Here is a 17,857-nt window from a genome sequence, read left to right on the forward strand (position 1 = left end):
ATACACGATTAGATTCAACATATCAAAGAACCCCACGATTCAAGACTTTCAATTAAACTACATTGAAATTGGTCAAGACATAAACAATTTATACAAAGTATTGTTTTTGGCCCCTTTTTTCTAAACGGTTAGGGCCTTACATAACCCCCAAAATCAATCCCAACTTTCCGTTTGAGGTATGACACCTTGTGGTACAATTTTGTGAGACTTATACACAAGTTATTGTCCTGAAATAAGAATAAATGGGAATGTGTCCATGGGACACATATGATGCCCCGCTTGCATATAACGTTATAAAGGGACATAACTGAAGAACAGTAAAAGTGACGCTACCCAAATTTGCACTTGATCTGAGTTTTGTGGTAATAAGCATTGTGTATAAGTTTCATAACATTTGGTTGAGGCAAACTAACTAAAGTAAGAGAACGGAAACTAAAAATTCAGCACTTTTTTTCCATTTGTAAAGGGACATAACTCTAGAACGGTAAAAGTGATACAACCAAAAATCAAACTTGATCTGTGTTTTGTGGTAATAAGCATTGTGTATAAGATTCATAACATTTGGTTGAGACAAACTTAAGTTAGAAAACGGAAACCAATTTTGGGACGTACGGACGGACGTACCTGTAGACGGACAATGGTAAAACTTAATGCCCCCTCAGCTACGGCGGGGGCATAAAAATGCTTGTTTTTGGCCCCGAATTCCTAAACAGTTAGGATAATACCCACGAAAATCAATCCCAACCTTCCTTGTGTGGTATGTCACCTTGTGGTACAACTGCAAAGAGATCCATGCACTTATTCTGAAGTTGTTGTCTGGAAACCAAATGTCTTCAGTGACAACGGCACGGACAACGTCACAACATTATATGACCGCCCTTATATGACCGCTAAAATTTTGCAGTAGTATTTTTGCGGTCATATAAAAACGAGTTTTTTTTTCAAAAAAAAAAAAACAGTTTAATATTCCTTCCCAGGTCACATCGAGGATTCTTTGATTCATGAATGAATATTTAGGTCTGAGGATCAAAAGATGTTTTAAGCAGTTGCATTTCTAATGAAATAATGTTAAATACTCAGTTTTTACTTGATGTTTAGAATTTTTTTAAAGGCCATGATTAAGCTGATGAATTGGCAATTGATGGCCCCAAAAGATCAACTGTTTGGTCGCTTGTGTGTTCATTTTAACACTTGTCCACTGTAAAAAGAAATGATAATCTATAAATTGCTCAATTCACTGCAAAATCATAGGTAATAACTTCTCTATTAAATACTAACAAACACATTCTCTCTTTTATTGACTATCACAGCTCACAATTTGTGTTTGACCATTTCTATAACTAGACACTGAATTATTCTATTCACAAGTAGAAACTATTGCAATAAATTAGTAAAAAGTGAAATAACACCTTTCGTGACAGTACAATTCTGAACGTTTGGCATACCAATATAAAGATTCCTACATTACAATTTTTGTACTCATATGCATATTTAAAACACTAAAATGAGGTTCAGTTTTGTTTTTGTATGTAATGAAATGATGGAATGTATTAATCTAATATCCTCAACTGTGCATTGAACAACATTTTACTAAAAGACTACACAATAAATTCTGTAGTTAATTGTTATTATTAAATCAATTATTTACAATTATAGAATTGCAACAGTTGATTGGTTTTGTTGTATTTCTAATAAAAACCTGTTATCATCAAAACAAATGACGATTGTAGAGCTCTGAATTTACTAAATGTACAAACTAATATATATCTAAAATATTCACACTAGGCGAAAACAGTAAATAGAACACGATATGTGTTTGGGCTAAAACTGATTATAAAGTCAAATCAGCCATTGCAACATTAGAAGATGGTAAAGATGCAAAATGAAGTAAACGATTTGTATAAAAAGAAAAGGAAGATATTGGATGAAAATCAAAACAATAATGGTCTGTGTATTGCATTTTTCTAGTTGACCTCATACAAAGTTTCTGATATTGTTTCAAAATGACTAACTCTCAATCTAATTTATTCAAAAGTGGTAACCAAATGGTATTTTCGATATTAAAAAAAAATAAAAAACTAGATGCTTTTTGGAGTTCTGAATGTTTACTAAATTTTTCCAAATTTTCCCATGCTACTGTATTTCTTAAGATATAAAACAAAAAATTTCAATAGTCTGAAATGTTCTTTTTTAAGTAGTGATGGCCATATTCATTGTTAGACAAGAATGTAATTCCCAAAATTAAATTAAGAAAAAACTAAGGATCTTTCAAGTCAACTTTTGGGTTTTTATTGCTTCCTTAGTTTCAAAGAGGAAGATCCTTGAAACAAAATTGCAAATAATGGATACCATTGATAGCCATTTAAAAGCAATACCTCCAATAATTGAAATTACTGACTGTGACATACATTGATGATCAGAACTAATTTTATCATGCATAAATTAAGAAATTCATTTAAACTGTAGTTTGACCCCTATGTTCTATTTTTAGACAAGGGGGCCATATTGGTTGATCAAACTGGACGAGAATAACAACCTTTGTTGTTGACATCCTATAGATGAAGCAGACAAACTCAAGTTTCAATCCATTCAGCAGTTTCAGAGAAGATTTAAAAAAAATATTTACAGATGAACACAAAGTGATTGCAAAAGCTAACATTGTCCTTTCGGTTAAAAAGTAAATAAATTTGTACTGGAATCATTTTATAAGCTTAAGAGACAATCCCATTTGGATTTATTTGGATTTCAGCAAAAGGATCCAAGTGTCAAGATCAAAGTCAAATTTTGGTATTTGAAACATCCTGATCCCATGATGCTTCTGCATAAAAAGTTTTGTCAATCAAAGTGCAAAGTTATGTAATGTAAACAAATCAGACAATGTTTTACTATCATTGGGGTCAAAGGCCAAATTTAAGTTCAGAGTGACTTCACTTTGATATATCACATAACCACTCCATCATGCATCAGCATACCAGGTTTAGTCAACCTAAGTTCTACTGTACAAGTTATGCACAGGACACACATTTGACACAGCACAGGTTTCTGACACAGAATGAATGTGGTCTAAGAACTTAAGAATTTTTATTTACCTTTTCAAACCATATCATTATTATTTGCTTTTATATATAAAATCAGAAATAACCAATTTAAAATGGAAAATTTTAAAGACCCCCCCCCCAATTTTTTGATCCCCCTTATGATTCATCACCCCCAAACTCAAACCCAGCGTTCCCTTTGTGATATGGAACCTTGTAGTACAATTTCATAAAGATCCATAAACTTAGAGACAAGTTATTAAACTAAAGTTAGAGTGCGAAAACCAATGTGTCTTCGGATGACGACAACGACGCCAACTTCATACCAGTATAAAAATCGACATTTGAGGGCAATACCTCCTATAAGGAGACGACTGACAAAATCCGCAATGTTGACTTATTTATGGAATGATTGTCTCCCCTATAAAATGGTTAAAACTATAAAGATCTGGTCTGATCATTTACCCTATTAATTCCTTTATTTAGTCAAGGTTGATGCTACACCCAAAATAAATCACATGACGATATCAATACCGGACAGTCCTATATACATATATATATATATATATTATTGACACAGAGACGTGAGGCCAAAGCTATGATGTTCTACATACATATAAGAAAATGTGTATACAATACACAATGGTTTAAAAAATATGTCATCAGATGTGCTTACCAATTTTCACTTTTTTAGATGTACAAATACATTCAGACCTACATTCTAATAGAATTGATTGATTTTCATAAGGAGCATCTCCCACAGAAATGTCCATTTTGATGTCAGTGTCATTCAAAATACAACTACAGTTGCACATTTAATTTGGATGCCAAGCATGTGTACCTTGTTTAAAAAAAAAGAAACTTTCTAGTTACAAAGTGAAAGAGGAGTGTGTATTAGAATTGTATTTCAAATTACAAATATATTCATGATTTACCTTAAAATATCACTTGCATATCTTGTTATCACAACAAAGAACTGATCTTGGTGGTTGAAAAAATCAAGCTGCTCCTAAATGCCTAAATCTCTCATCTGGCAAAAATGTATATGCCATTTTGATATTTCATCTCACCTTTATTGCATTCAATTGTGTTTGCTTATTTGTAGATCTTATAAAGATGAAAGTGTTGTGCTGTTTTTCTCTATCTTAGTTTTCAAGGAAATATAAAAAAATGCAAGAAATGGGAAATAATTGTCACTTTAGATGAAGTATAGCCATCAGAATATTGAATGCCCGTTTTTGGCATATAGAATATGCAACAGGTTGAACATTTGCTTTTATTTACTATGTAGTAAATGCAAGTATTCCCCTTTTTTAAGCAAGTATAGTATTTGACCCTTAATCGCAAGTCAAGAAATGATTTCATCACTTATTACACCAGTAAAACAATTACCAGTTAGATTAAAACACTTTTACTACTACCAATTGATAGTCAAAGAAAGCATTGTATCTTAAATCCATTTCATTGTTATCTATAATTAATGTGAAATTTCCTGTTTTTATTTATTGTACCCAACTCTATTCCAGCACGTCACCAGTCAACAAACTACGATATAACTTTACTGTGCAAAAAGTTATTTAAGATTTTAAGGGAAATATTAAAAAGTTCAAATGTTTAAATAAAAGACAACTTTTCAGAATACTGTAAATTTAGAAATTATTGCCTGCATTTGTTTTTGCAATTTTTGAACAATAGACAGAAATGTGAGCTTTATTGTTGTGATTTCATGAAAATCTGAATACAGATGTATCATATATAAGAATGTGAGTTCTTATTATTGCTATAGTCACCTATTTGTTTGTTTATGAGATTGATTCCTCAGAAGATGTTAGTTTTTAAAGGGATTAATTAGGTTAGTAACTTATTTATTTTCTGGAACAGTTGCTTATAAAAAATTGCTAGGATTGATTTAAACAAAGGCATCTTACAACTTTTTCAATAGAGTACAAAAATTGAGATTTTAAAACTGTAAATTTTTATTCCATTTGAGCTATCATATCCTAAATTAGGTATTACAGTGGCGTAACTACCATTGACACAACTACATCCTTGTGTGCACAAACCAAATGCAAATATGTTATTAAATTACTCTACAGTTGGAGGTATATTTCATTCACCTTGTCCCTCCATGTGTCTCTCTGTTTGTCCAACAAATATTTCCTTCACAGTTTTTTTCTTAATGTCAATAGGTTGCTGTTTCGCTTGTATATTCAATAACATTCACATGTATTGGTATGTCAGGCAAACATTGAATGATTGCATTTTTTTAGTCCATTCACTTTTTGCCATTAGAGTTTAGACTTTATTATATGGTGCAGTAGAATTGGTACCTTTAATGTTATTCCACAAACGAATCAATATTAAAGTAAAATGTAATAAAAGAACAGAGTTCCAATGTCCCCCTCATTGCACTTATTTTATCTATCCAGGGGCAATAACTAAAAAAAATAAACTGCTTCCCTGAGTGCAGCTGGATATGCCCGCAGAGGTCCAACCCTGAACAGTTGGGGCAAAAATGGACAAAATATTCAAGCTTGATACAGGTCTGAATTTGGATTGTAATTAAATATTTGATATATTATAGGTTTCTGAATAAATGTAGTCAAATAACTTGAAATTGGTTATATGAAAGATTGTTTGCTGTTGTGCAATACACTGTGCTGTTGCGTAATACTTAGTAAATCTGTTGTCAGACTATAAACGAATAAAATCTTATAACTCGGAAAAATAAAATAGAAAATTTATAAAAATCAAAAGGGAGCTTACAATAATAGATATTAACAATTTACCAAAGTTTCATAAAAAATGCAGAAAGCATTTTTGAGTTATTGTACGAAAACTGGAAAATCCCCCTTTTTGTAATGAATAAAACCCCATAAATCGGAAACGTATAGTCTGAAATTTATAAAAATCAAATGGGAGCTCATGTCGATAGAAATAAACAATTAACCAAAGTTTCTTGCAAATTGGTGAAATTGTTTTTGAGTTATTGTCTGAAAACTGGAAAATCCCCCTTTTTTTAATGAATAAAACCCCAAAACTCGGAAACGGTAAATCACAAATTTATAAAAAAACGAAAGGGAGCTCACCTCAATAGATATGAACAATTCATAGAAGTTTCTTGCAAATTGGTGAAATTTTTTTTGAGTTATTGTCCGAAAACTGGAAAATCACCCAGTTTTTAATGAATAAAACCCCAAAACTCGAAAATGGTTAATCTGAAATTTATAAAAAACGAAAGGGAGCTCACGTCAATAGATATAAATAATTCACTAAAGTTTCATGCATATTGGTTAAAGCGTTTTTGAATTAATGTTCGACATGTTGACGGACTGACAGACGGATGGACAGACGGTCAATGGTATACCATAATACGTCCCGTAAACGGGATTATAAAAACACTCTTTTTTGTTGTTCTTTAAATCAATTTATAAATAAAAAGTGTGCGCGGGGGACAAAAAAGTTTTTTTTATTGTATACTAAATATTTCAGTCAAGGGCATTACTTAAAGTATACTATAAGTTTTATAAATAAAATACTTCGCTGAGCGCAGCCTGATACGACCACAGAGGTCGAACCCTGAACAGTTGCGGCAAGTTTGGACCCAATATTCAAGCTTGATACTGTCTGAATTTGGATTGTGATCAAATTTTTGATATAATATAGGTTTCTGACACAAAATAAATGTGGTCAAAGATCTTAATAATTTGAAATGGGACATTTAATTTACCTAGAATGGTCTGATATCCAAAATCTAACAACATGGTTAGATTCAGCATATAAAAAACACCAATAATTTAATTTTAGTTGAAATCAAACAAAGTTTAATTTGGACCCTTCAAACCTTAATATGAACTAATTTGAAAACAGGGCCCAAAATAAAAATCTAAATGCACAATAAGATTCAGCAAGTCATAAAGCCGCAATAATTCAGTTTTTGCTGAAATCAAACAAAGTTTAATTTTGGACCCTTTTGACCTCAATGTAGACCAATTTAAAAATGGGGCCCAATATCCAAAAATATTATACAAGGTTAGAACCCCCAAAAATTAAAGACTTAATTAATCCCATTGAAATTGGTTAAAACATTTGTATTTGTTTTCAATTGAAGATTTCTTGCTATTGCCCAAAACTGTGCAATTGAAGATTTCTTGCTATTGTGCAATACTGTGCAATTGAAGATTTTTTGCAACTGTGCAATAATGTGCAATTGAAGATTTTTTGCTATTGTGCAATACTGTGCAATTGAAGATTTCTTGCTATTGCGCAATACTGTGCTATTGTGCAATACTGTGCAATTGAAGATTTCTTGCTATTGCGCAATACTGTGCTATTGTGCAATACTGTGCAATTGAAGATTTCTTGCTATTGTGCAATACTGTGATATTGCACAATACTGTGCTATTGCAAAATACTGTGCAATTGAAGATTTTTTGCTATTGCGCAATACTGAGCAATTGAAGATTTCTTGCTTTTGCACAATACTGTGCAATAGAAGATTTCAAAAATTTTGAAGAAAAAAATTGAACCTCCCCAAAAAATTTGGAAAAAAACTACTTTTTGAACCCCCCACCCTCCCTTTTGGAGTAATTACCCCTAAACTCAATCCAAGCCTTCCCTTTATGGTATGGAACCTTGAAGTACAGTTTTAGAGAGATCCATACACTTAAACACAAGTTATTGTCTGGAAACTAGAAAAATGCTTGTTTTTGGCCCCTTTTTTACCCCTAATTCCTGAACGTTTGGGGCAATTAACCCCAAACTCAATCCCAGCCTTCCCTTTGTGATATGGAATCTTGTGGTACAATTTCATCGAGATCCATACACTTACACACAAATTATTGTCAGGAAACTACAAAAATGCTTGTTTTTGGCCCCCTATCGGCCCCTTATTCCTAAACTGTTGGTACCATCACCCCCCAAATCAATCCCAACCTTCCGTTTGTGGTATTGAACCTTCTGGTAAAAATTCATAGAGATCAATTCACTTAAACTGAAGTTATTGTCCAGAAACCAAATGTGTCTTCAGACGACGACATCATAGCATTATATGATGCAAAATTTTTTTTGTGGTCGTATAAAAATTGAACACGTGAGAGCGCTAATGAGGCCATTTTCCATAAATTTAATAATTCCAAGGGCATAACTCGTTTACAAAAAGTCGATCGTGCACCATTATAGAACTTGTCCAAGATATTGCTGATATTAACCTATAGTATAAGTTTTATAAAAATCTGGCAAGAATTGTACCCGTGAGAGCACTAATGAGGCCATTTTCCATAAATTTAATATTTCCAAGGGTCATAACTCTTTTAAAAAAAGTCCATCGACCACTATTATAGAACTTGTCAGAGATATTGCTGATATTAACCTATAGTATAAGTTTTATAAAAATCTGGCAAGAATTGTACCTGTGAGAGCACTAACAAGACAGGACGGACAGAGAGACGGACGGATGCCCGGTACCAGCAACCCTTGGGCCTAAAGCTGCTGGACACCCTTAAATTTTACTAAAAGACTTGATGACAGACTTTACTGGTGGATCTTTTTTATGCAGAACTTTGTATTTGTGTGTGCGTAATCTAGGGTAGTTAGTCTCAATCTCTGAAATTTTTTAGTTTGCCTTTCCACAAAATATTTAAATAGAATTTTTGAAGTAATTTTTTAACTTTTAAAAAATCCCCCTGACAATAGTTTTAAGCTGACAAAAGCACTCAGTACATTAAATGATGCTTTGTAGTTGGTAGATACATTTGCCTTTTAAAATGAATGTGCAACTGTCATGTAAGGATCGTAATCACAGGGTGGAACAGTATCAGACTGTTCGGGTTTTTTTTCTGCGTTTCTGGACTAAACATGTTCAGCAATGGACTTTTAGGATTATTTAATAAAAAAAAGTGAGGGTAGGTGTATCACAATTTTTTTAACAAAGCTTATTATTCTATACTTGTCCAGAAATGTTTTAGTTCACAGAATTTTAGAGTGTTTTTTTTTTGTAAATAAGTATACATATTTCTTTGAGCAGATCCATTCTTTTCAAATCATCTTCACAAATAAAACACCATGAATGAAAATACAGACCCTGTTGGTTGAAACCTATTATCTTAGTAAATATTTGAAGATTTTAAGTATATTATGCCTCTTTATAGACGAATATTCAAGTAAAGAAACTTAAAAAATGAGATTTACAACTTCTTTTTTTTCTCCTATGTCCATTTTCTGACACTGGGCCAATTTTTGAATGACGAAATGTATGTTGCTGAACACCTTTAGTCAAGAAACGCAGAAATAAACCTGAAAATTCCCTTACCATTCTGCACCGTGGTAATGATGCCATGTGGATAGTTATATGGGTTACAAGAGCTAAATTGACAGCACATCATCCCTACAATAGCAATTTCAATGGCCTCCTACCCATACTTAAGGGGTTTTGGTGTTTACAAAAATTAATTCTCAAAATTAGTGGTATTTTCAGAAAATGTTTATTGGCCAATTTTCACCAAAAAATAGTATGTACAACAACTGTGCCAAATTTCACTGGCCTCCTATTCATATATTTGGAGGTTTTCCATTTACAATTATTGTTGACAGACAGAAAGAAAACCATAGCAGTTCCACATCATTGATTCCTAAATATATTAATGTTATAAAGTGTATTTTTATTTATTGCTGTGAACATATCTGTTTTGAAATATAAATCATTTGAAGTTTGAATAATGTAAGAAAAAAACCCATAAAATATATGATTTACAGCGTGATGTTAATGTAATGTTTGAATTGTTCTTTTGCAGATTTTGTCCCTCTACATATCGACACAAAACGATTTCTACTGAAAAAGCAATTCTATATCATTAAATTAGACATTTTCACAGCAATAGCATATCATTTCTAAATGAAATTCTGTAGACAGAATTTCGAATAATTTCAAATATAAAAAGTGCATTTTTTTGTCACTCTTTACATACATTTTATACATTAATAGATCTATTTCATTACTTTTTAATTGATTGTTTCTCTGGAAGTATAACAGCTACATGTATCTTTATGGGATATTCAGATGAATTTCAAAGTGTTCAAAATGCACATAAAATTTGATTCAAATCTAAATACCATAAATTACATATACTTTGCTTATAGGGCAATAATTAAAATAAAGACTCACTTGACAACTTTGGTGATTTGACTTATTCATTGATGTTATCTTGGTTTGTAATGTTTTCTCTATGGATTATATGTTTCAAAAAAATAGTCAAACATGTAAAATAAATGGCAAAAGGCCACAATTCCTCCTTTAAGGAAACAATTGACAATTTCTGTCATGATGACTTATTTTCGAATCAAGTTTTGCTAATCATTTACTGTTTACTGTTACTCTCCAACTATTATGGTTTTCAAGATAATTTCCAGAAATGCAAGATAGAGATGCAATTCTTCATTTAAGGAAAATAACTCCTATTTCAGCCATGTTAACTTATTTCTATCAGGTCAACATCCAAAAATGCAATAAATTATCAAAACTTGAATTTCAAGGCCAATAAATCCTTTAGTGGACTGATTATTGTCAAAATTTTAATTTCAATGACAGTAAATCCTTTAGCTGACTGAAAATTTCAGTTATGTTGATTTATTTGTAGATTTTATCTTGGTGATAATTTTTGTTATTTACAATTTCCCTCAAACTATTTTAATTATTATAATAGTCAAAACATAAGAAATAGTGATAAATAGTATTTAGCAATAACTTCTACAAGTACTTGATTGCCAATTTTGGTCATATGATTTATTTGTAGATCACATCATCATGATAATGTTTGCTCTTTAAAGTTTCCATCTATCTATCATAGTTTTGAAGAAAAATAGTCCTTAGAACCTGAGGTGTGAATATAATACATGTATGATTGAAAAGATTTGATACATTATGATTAATAATAGTTACATACTTTTTCCAGAGAAAATAATGGGGTATTAGAAATTGTACAAACCATGAAATTAACACTTCGCTTGTAGGAAAATGCATTCATTTGCTATCAGGTTTGAAAACATTGATTTATCCAAGGGGTATAGAATATAAAATGAATGATGATTTTGAACAAATAGCAATGAATATTGTATGATTTTCCTAGATATGTGACTCTCTATAAATGTAACACAAGGTACACTGCTGATATGATCTCTATCATACTATGATCTGAAAAGTATTTGTGAGAATAAATACATGCCTATCAATAACATCAAAGTATTCATAGCATTAAACAAATACACATAAAATATATTTTGAGGTGCGTAGAAACAGCCAAGCCATCTGTACATGACCAACTACTTATTGTGTTCTGTTATTCAATGTAGAACTGATGCCAGCACTGATGATAAATTGATCCCATACAGTAGTTTGAATATTAACAAGTCTTTTCTGCAAGAAGTTTTATCCTGTAAAAACAAACAGAAATTTATTAACAGTTGTTCAAAATATAAACAGGCACAAGATAGTAACCCAAGGGAGTCTTAAGTTTCCACACATAGTAACTTGTTAATTTTCTGTTTTAACAGGATGAAGTTTTAGTTGATAATTAGCAATATCTTTAAACTAGACATCCTAAAGGTACCCACAGAGTTATTTTGGACATGAAACTTATCTCTAGAAGTTAAGAAACGGCCAAACAAACATATTCTAATACTTCAATGGTATTGCAATTGCAAAAAAGAACATATACAAATGGTTGATGAAAGGGAATCACTACTGTTTTTAATATATTTAACAATTAATGATATGTGGGGGACATGACCCCCAACCCCCACCAACAGACAAAATCTATGGTACACTTGATAGGTCTTGTCAATGCATTTCAGAATATATATGGTTTAGGGTGAGGTTAGTATAACAAAAATACCAAACCCCAACATAAATTAATAAACTGCTTCGCTAAGCTCAGCTGGATACGCCCGCAGAGGTCCAACCCTGAACAGTTGGGTCAAAAATGGACACAATATTCAAGCTTGATACGGGTCTGAATTTGGATTGTAATTAAATATTTGACATATTATAGGTTTCTGAATAAATGTAGTCAAAGAACTTGAAATTGGTTATATGAATTGAATTTATATTCAATTAAAGATATCTTGCTGTTGTGCAATACACTATGCTGTTGCACAATACTTAGTAAATCTGTTGTCAGACTATAAACAAATAAAATTTATAAAATTCTAAAGGGAGCTTACATCAAAAGATATAAACAATTCACCAGTTTCATAAGAATTGCTGATAGCATTTTTGAGTTATTGTCTGAAAACTGGAAAATCACCCCTTTTTTAATGAATAAAACCCCATAACTTGGAAATGTTAAGTCTAAAATTTATAAAGTTCTAAAGGAAGCTTACATCAATAGATATCAACAATTCATCAAAGTTTCATGAGAACTGCTGAAAGCATTTTGAGTTATTGTCCGAAAACTGGAAAATCCCCCTTTTTTTTATGAATAAAACCCCACAACTTAGAAATGTAAAATCCAAAATTTATAAAAATCAAAAGGGAGCTCATGTCAATAGATATAAACAATTAACCAAAATTTCTTGCAAGTTGGTGAAAGCATTCTTGAGTTATTGTCCAAAAACTGGAAAATCCCCCTTTTTTTAATGAATAAAAACCCATAACTCAAAAACGTAAAATATAAAATTTATAAAAAACAAAAGGGAGCTCACGTGAATAGATATACACAATTCACCAAAGTTTTATGCAAATTGGTTAAAGCGTTTTTGAGTTAATGTCTGACATGTTGCTGACGGACGGACCGACGGCAAACGGACAGACGGACAACAGTATACCATAATACGTCCTGTAAACGGGCGTATAAAAATGCTTGTTTTTGGCCCCTTTTTGGCCCCTTATTCCTAAACATTTAGGGCAATTACCCCCAAACTCAAACCCAGCTTTCCCTTTGTGATATGGAACCTTGCAGTACAATTTCATAAAGATCCATACACTTACACACAAGTTATTGTCCTGAAACTAGAAAAATGCTTGTTTTTTTGCCCTTTTATGGCCCCTAATTACCAAAATTTTGAGGGAATTACCCCCAAAATCAATCCCAGCCTTCCCTTTGTGGTATGGTACCTTGCAGTACAATTTCAGAGAGATCCATACATTTGAACACAAGTTATTGTCTGGAAACTAGAAAAATGCTTATTTTTGGCCCCTTTTTCCAAAACTTTTTGGGCAATTACCCCCAAACTCAATTCCAGCTTTCCCTTTGTGATATGGAACCTTGTGATACAATGTCAGAGAGATCCATACACTTACACACAAGTTATTGTCATGAAACTAGAAAAATGCTTGTTTTTTTGCCCCTTTTTGGCCTTTAATTCCTAAAATTTGGAGGCAATTACCCCCAAAATCAATCCCAGCATTCCCTTTGTGATATGGAACATTGTGGTACAATGTCAGAGAGATCCATACACTTAAACACAAGTTATGTCTGGAAGTTACAAAAATGCTTATTTTTGTCCCCTTTTTGGCCCCTAATTCCTTTACTATTGGTACCATAACCCCCCAAATCAATCCCCACCTTCCTTTTGTGGTATTAAACCTTATGGTAAAATTTCATTGAGATCCATTCTCTTAAACTAAAGTTAGAGTGTGAAAACTAATGTGTCTTCGGACGACGACGACGACGCCAACGTCATACCAATATACGACCACAAAATTTTTTTTGCGGTCGTATAAAAATGAGGGAAATCCATAAAAACTGACGAAATCAAACTTTAGACTTTATCAACCAATAGAACAAATGGAAAACAACTGTCATATTGTCAATTTTCATTATTGACATACTTGGGTGAGCAACCCAAACAGACAGAATAGGTTAATGATTAAAAAGTTTTTGATATTTTTAACAATTAAACTATGCATGAACCCATCAATAAAATCTATTGTGTACTGTAAAGGTATATATATGTAGGACTCTGAACCGTGATGGTACTCTGAACTGCGATGGTCAAGCTGAAGTGCAATGGTATGATGCTGAAGTGCGATGGTGGCATTGTTACGCTATATTGTTGATAGCTACGCAAAAGTGGGATGGTGCTAACGCTGAAGTGCAATTGTCTTCATAAACTTTTATTTTAAATGCCTTGCATGTCGATGTAGAAATCAATTTATTTGTTAGAAGCAGTTTTTCAGATTTTTATGTTAATAAGGGCTTATAAACTTTGAATACTATGTGAAACGGGAAGTGATTAGTGATGAGGGGAAATCTAACCTTCTGTAGTGGATTTTTTTTTCTCAAAATCTAAAAAAGGTTCTTTTTTATGTACGATGGAGAGTGTCATTCTCTTTATACATACAGACTCTCTGTATTATAATATAACCATAAACCAGGAACTCATGAGAGGAACCAAGTAAATCAACTCTCTCTGTATTATAATATAACCATAAACCAGGAACTCATGAGAGGAACCAAGTAAATCAAGTAAAAATGTTAACGCAGAATTATGTTCACATGCAGAAAATCAAAGAGGATGATTTCACATTTAGTATGCAACTGTAACTAAGGACATTCATAGACAATAACAAATGCAAATTTAAATACTAACTATTAAATAAATCTACTTCTCATAGGCCTAATAATTGAACATCAGTAGTTTTTAAACTTGCCATCATGCCTAATATATAGCTAGACTATTATACATCAGCAAATGGACCAACGCACTTCAGCATGGCCATCGCACATCCGAGTCCTCATATATATGGATAACAGGTGGGTATATGAACAGTTTTGAAGATAATATTCAAATAAATATACAATATATGTACCTTGTCGGAAAATATAACATTTATTTGTATGAGCTTTAGAAACAGGACGAAAAGCGAGGCTCGCCGAGCTTTTCTCCTGTTTCGTAGCGAGTACAAATAAATTTTATATTTTCCGACAATGTACATATAATGTTTTTATCCTAAAATTTACACCCAACACTTGAAACTTTAGTTGTTAAAATCTAAATCATTGTCTCTAATTTTTCTAAGAAATCGACATAGTTTAAACGCAGACCTCGAAGAGGACCCCAAAATGAACTGGTATGCAAAAAGAAATATCCACATTACCACTTGCTCAACATGGAAGCGGGGTAACAGGAGACTTTATTTGTACAAGTACAAATAAAGCAAACATTTATTTGTGTACCTGTTATTTGTACAATAGTTAGCTGATTGCAGGATAAATGAGATGCAATGGGCAATGCATGTCCACAGGGACAAAATTTATTAAGAACAAGTCTTATCAAGGCAATTTGAACTATATATAATAAGAGGGGAAGGGATCTGAATCATTTTTGAGATATTTAACTTCTTGTTTTGCTCTTTACAGTTGTCTCTATCTACTATAACTTTCAAAAAAAAATTGTCACTGAAAGGAAAAACTCCTTTAAGGGGTAGACTGACAGATATTGTCTTGGTGATATTTTTGTTTTTCAATGTTTCTCTTTATTTATTATAATTTTCAATTGATCAAGATAATCACCAGAACACAAAACAAAATGGTAATCCTTGTTTCAGGGCAATAATTCATACAAAGAGTCTTCTAACAATTTTAGTCTGATTGAACAGTAATAGATTTTGACATTTTGAACATTTTTGTCCAGCCAGATATTTTTGAACTATAATATTATACAATGCACAAGGATTGAAATGTAGAATGTCATTTTCATTATTATTTCACTAAAATGATTGAAAGTCTGGAAGAGTTGTGTGCATAATTTCAAATTATATTCTCAGGTATCCTGGTGAACAAACAAAAACCATGGGACACAGATGATGCCCCCGCTTCCATATAACGTTATAAAGGGGCATAACTTGAGAACGGTAAAGGTGACATCACCCATAATTCCAACTTGATCTGTGTTTTGTGGTAATAAGCATTGTGTATAAGTTTCATAACATTCGTTTAGTTGAGGCAAACTAAAGTTAGAGAACAGAAACCATTTTCCGGACGTACATAAGGACGAATGTATGGACAGATGGACAGACAAGGGTAACACTTAATGGCCCCTCCAGTGATGGCGAGGGCATAAAAAACTTGACATATCATTATTGCATTAAGTTCAGAAAGGTAACCTTTTTTTTTAGTTGATAAAATATAAGAACTTTTGTGAGCATGCTCACATACCCCTCACCCCACATTGTCACACAAAATCTCAACAGATTCCTAAGTTCAAAGACTCACAACTCCAACAAAAGTCAACTGATAAAATTTCTTTTGGATATAGTCTAGTCAATTAAGTGAACAACCTGCAACTAATTGCAACACAAAGTTTTTCTCTGAAAAACAAGTCTGTTACTATCTATGAACAACATACTAAAATTATACAAAAATATATTTTGCGGAAAGTGGTGTAATTAATCAAAATTTTTTGTAGTAAAAGTAAGGTTATATGAGTTGCTTCCCCTTAATTGCCAAAGTTGAAAAAAATAAATTTATACAAAAAATGTTCTGTATTTTTAAAAACAGTTGTAACAATACAATACAATACATAATTATCTCAATTTAAAAGAATAATATTACAAATGCATCACTTTCCTGTCTCAAAATTTGTATATTTGAATAAAGATATAGACCGAAATTGTGTTCTGCTATTTTACAATCCAAGAATCAATAAAATGCTCCGCAGGGCACAGCTTGATATGACCGCAGAGGTCGAACCCTGAACAGTTGGGGCAAGTATGGACACAACATTCAAGCTTGATACAGCTCTGAATTTGGATTGTGATTAAATATTTGACACAGCATAGCTTTCTGACACAGAATGAATGTGGTCTAAGAACTTAAAAATTTTAAATTGGACATCCACCAATTATGGTCCAATATCCAAAATCTAAATACATGGTTAGATTCAGCATATCAAAGAACCCCAAGAATTCAATTTTTGATGAAATCAAACAAAGTTTAATTTTGGACACTTTTGACCTCAATGTGGACAAAGTTGATAATGGGGCCCAAAAATCAAAAATCTAAATACATGGTTAGATTCAGCATATCAAAGAACCCCATATATTCAATTTTTGTTGAAATCAAACAAAGTTTCATTTTGACCCCGATTTGGACCAACTTAAAAACTGGGCCCATAATCAAAAATCTAAATACATGTTTAGATTCAGCATATCAAAGAACCCTAAGAATTCAATTTTTGTTTAAATCAAACTAAGTTTAATTTTGGACCCTTTGGACCTTAATGTAGACCAATTTGAAAACGAAACCAAAAATTACGAATCTAAATACACGGTTAGATTCAACATATCAAAGAACCCCAATAATTCAATTTTTGATGAAATCAAACAAAGTTTAATTTTGGACCCTTTGGACCTCAATGTGGACCAATTTAAAAACGGGGCCCAAAATCCAAAAACTTAATACACGGTTAGAATCAGCATATTAAAGAACCCCAAGAATTCAAGAATAAAACCCCATTGAAATTGGTCAAGAAATAAGCAATTTATACGAAGTATCTTCTTTTGCACAATACTGTGCAATTGAATATTTCTTGCTATTGCGCAATACTGTACAATTGACAATTTCTTGCTATTGCGCAATATTGTGCTATTGGATATTTCTTGCTATTGCACAATACTGTGCAATTGAAGATTTCTTGCTATTGCGCAATACTGTGCAATTGAAGATTTCTTTCTATTGTGCAATACTGGGCAATTGAAAATTTCTTGCTATTGCACAATACTTATTATATAATAATTTACACATCCTGTTTGATGTGTATCTCCTACCGTATCATTATTATTTGCTTTTAAATATAAAACAGAAATAACCAACTTAAAATGGAAA

At 32.0% G+C, this 17,857-nt stretch overlaps 1 protein-coding gene across 1 annotated transcript in view; it reads right to left on the bottom strand.

Moving 5' to 3' along the window:
* Window positions 1-1,281: 1,281 nt before the first annotated feature.
* The window catches only part of LOC127724673 (phosphatidylinositol-binding clathrin assembly protein LAP-like), a 488,025-nt gene continuing 471,449 nt past the window's right edge, over window positions 1,282-17,857 (bottom strand). Inside the window, exon 18 of the mRNA XM_052231711.1 lies at window positions 1,282-11,462. The gene's annotated coding sequence lies outside the window, so the exon portion shown is untranslated. The remainder of the gene's footprint in view (window positions 11,463-17,857) is intronic.

The sequence above is a fragment of the Mytilus californianus genome, unplaced genomic scaffold, assembly GCF_021869535.1.
Source record: "Mytilus californianus isolate M0D057914Y unplaced genomic scaffold, xbMytCali1.0.p SCAF_14, whole genome shotgun sequence".
Lineage (NCBI taxonomy): Eukaryota > Metazoa > Mollusca > Bivalvia > Mytilida > Mytilidae > Mytilus > Mytilus californianus.